A 3,515-nucleotide genomic window follows, 5' to 3' on the forward strand; every position below is an offset into this window, starting at 1 on the left:
ATCAGCCCCAACAGTGACACCATGATTCTAATTCCACCTTCTTTTGTTTTACTCCTTCCTCCAATAAAATAAAACCATTAAATTAGGGTCCTTCCTCTTTTTTTTTTTTCCATTCTTCTTCCTCCCCATGATAAGTGAGACTTTTAGTATAATTTTACAGGCATGCATATTCATATTTTGCTTTGCTTTAAAGATATATTTTGCTGAGCTTTAAAGATACTGCTCTTTTTAAAAATTGAAGGTTTGTGGCAAACCTTTGTCTAGCAAGTCTATTGGGGCTATTTTTCCAAAAGCATTTGTTCACTTTGTGCCTCTGTCACATTTTGAAAATTTATGCAATATTTCAAACTTTTTTATTATTATTATTTGTTGTGAGTGATCTTTGATATCACTATTATAATTGTTTTGGGTGCTACAAACCACACCTATATGAGATAATGAATTTAATCAATAAATGTGTGTGTGCTCTGACTACTCACTCCACCAATTGGCCATTCACATCTCCTTTCTTCTCCTCAAGCTTCCCTATTCCCTGAAATGTAAACATATGGAAATTAGGCCAAATAAGACTCTTACAATGGCCCCTAAGTGTTCAAATGAAAGAGTCTCACGTCTCTCAGTTTATATTGAAAGCTAGAAATGATTATGCTTAATGGGGAAGGCATGTTGAAAACCAAGATAGGCTGAAAGCTGGCTTCCTGTGCCAAACTGCTAGCCAAGTTGTGAATGCAAAGAAAAAGTTCTCTAAGGAAATTAAAAGTGTTGCTCCAGTGAACACACAAATAATAATAAAGTGAAACTGCCTTATTATTAACATGGAGAAAGTTTTAGTGGCCTGGGTAGAAAATCAAATCAGCCACAACATTCCCTTAAGCCAAAGTCTGATCCATTGCAAGGCTCTCTCATCCATTCTGCCATCTCTATAACATTAAAATTGCAAGGTGAAGCAGCAAGTGCTGATTTAGAAGCTGCAGCAAGTTATCCAGAAGATCTAGCTAAGATAATTAATGAAAGTAGCTGTACTAAACATCAGATTTTCAATGCAGAAAAAAATAACTTTATAATAGAAGAAGATGCCATCTAGAACACTCAGAGCTAGAGAAAAGTCGAGCCTAATTTCAAAGTTCAGGCTGACATTCTTGTTAGAGACTAACAAAGGACAGGCTGACATTCTTATTAGAGACTAATACAGCTGGTTACTTTAATTTTAAGGCAACGCTCATTTACCTTCTGAAAATCCAAGAGCCCTTAAGAATTATACTAAATCTAGTCTGCCTGTGCTCTATAAATGGAACAACAAAGCCTGAATGATGGCACATATGTTTACAGCATGGTTTACCAAATAGTTTAAGTCCACTGTTGAGACCTACTGCTCAGAGAAAAAAAGTTTTCTTTTAAAATATTACCACTCATTGATAATGCACCTAGTCACCCAAAAGCTCTGATGAAGATATATGAGATTAATGTTGTTTTCACACCTGCTAACACATCTATCTTGCAACCCATGGATCAAAGAGTAATTTTGACTTTCAAGTCTTATTATTTAAGAAATATATTTTATAAGGCTGTAGCTGCCATAGACAATGATTCCTCTGATGGATCTCAGCAAAATAAAGTGAAAACCTTCTGGAAAGGACTCGCCATTCTAGATGCCATTAAGAACATTCATGATTCATGGGAAGTCAAAATATCAACATTAAGTGATGTCAGAAACGTGGCAGAGTGAGAGATGTCCCCAGATCTCTCCCCTAGAAACAACAATAAGCCAAACATCTGAAACTCAACAAAAACACCTAATCTGCACTTCTGAGTGTGAGATCTGTACATAAGAGCTACCACAGGCCAGAACCCCAGGTGTCGGGCGATGGACTGGGAGAAACAAAGAAGCTGCCTCTCGCAGCTGGAGCTCCTTGCAAGAGGAGGGGGAGAGGTGAAGGTGCGGGGGGTTCCCTGAACAGCCCTGCCTGGAAGAGTGTGAGCTCCACGCAGTGGCAGTGCTCAGAGATCAGGGCAGAAAGCAAGGAAGTGGAAACAGCAGAGAAGAGGAGATGGCAAAGAAGCAACAGTTGATTATTACTAGCTGCCATTGCAAAACACGAGGCTGAGCCAGGGCCCTCATCCCCCAACACAGAGGGCCCCTCACCCCATATCCTCCAAGATTGAACACCACAGAGCCCCAAGGAAATGTGAGCAAACGCTATTGAAACTGTCGCTAACACTAACAGGGAATGAAACTGAAGATAGTGAACGTGATTAAATACTTAGTTTAAAAAAAAAAGACATTATTAAGACTAAATAAAGAAGAGACTCAAGAGGTTTAGATACCACCTACTGAAAACCAAAAGAAAAACACCATTTTAGCAACAGGTTAAAGAGAGATCTTTATATAATAAATCTTTCTGAGGGGGAAGAAGAATACACTTTCATTAATGCCCAGTTGGAGAAATAGTCCATTAAACACCGTGAACAGCCAAGGTGACATGGCAGCTCAGAAAGAAAAATCCCCAAAAAATAAACTTAAAGACAGAAATATGTACTTAAATGACAGATAATTCCGGATGGTATTTCTGAAAAAAACTCAGTGAGATCCAAAATAATTCATATCAACATTTCAGTCGTAAGCGCCGAGCTGACCAAGAATAGAAGATTTAAAGGTGAGACACCCAGTTGGAAGAATGCAAGAAGCGCCAACATGAGAATGAAATGGCAGGCACCACTTTATTGTGGGCAGCACACTTCTATTGTAGGGAGTGCAGTTCTATTGCAGGAAACGCGCTTCTGCTTCTGCTCTTCTGCTCCCTAGGGGACTGCATGTGCTCCACACATATCACAGTACAATAGTGGTATTCGACCACATATGCATGGTACAATAAGCTGAAGTAGATTTACATATTTTAGGCTCAGGCTCCCTACTACACTAATGTAACATTCTAAATCCGGGGTCCTATTCCTAGCTGCAAGCTTGGATCTTACCCAGACCTGGAACCAGCCAGGCCTGGGATGCACACCAGGAATTTTTTAAAAAAATAGATCAGCAGAATGAGTTTTTTAGCAAAGAGACTGAAACTCTTAAAAAGAACCAAATAAAACTTCTGGAGATGAAGAACACACTGAAAGAGAATGAAACACAATGAAAAATGAAATAGCAAGCTTGGGAAATAGAGCCGACCAAATGGAGGAAAGGATCAGTGATATCGAAGACAGAAATCTAGAAATAATCAGAAGGAAGAAGAGAGAAACTGAAGAATGAAAAATAATGAAAGAGAAACAAGAACTAGCTGATACCATCATAAGAGGAAACATGAGAATAATGGGCATTCTAAAAGGGGAGGAAAAGGAGTAGAGATTAGAAAGCATTTTCAGACAAATAGTTGACAAGAATTTCCCATATCTAAGGAAGAAGCTGGAGCTTGGAATTCAAGAAGTCAACAGAATACCCAATTACCTCAACCCAAAAAGGCCTTCTCCAAGACACACTATATTAAAATTATCAAAAATCAATGACAAAGAAAGAA

General features: G+C 38.5%; 1 pseudogene; it reads left to right on the forward strand.

Moving 5' to 3' along the window:
• Nucleotides 1-3,515, forward strand: part of LOC105295488 — a 17,959-nt pseudogene that overhangs the window by 257 nt on the left and 14,187 nt on the right.

Source organism: Pteropus vampyrus, unplaced genomic scaffold (assembly GCF_000151845.1).
Source record: "Pteropus vampyrus isolate Shadow unplaced genomic scaffold, Pvam_2.0 Scaffold106, whole genome shotgun sequence".
NCBI classification, from domain to species: Eukaryota; Metazoa; Chordata; class Mammalia; order Chiroptera; family Pteropodidae; genus Pteropus; species Pteropus vampyrus.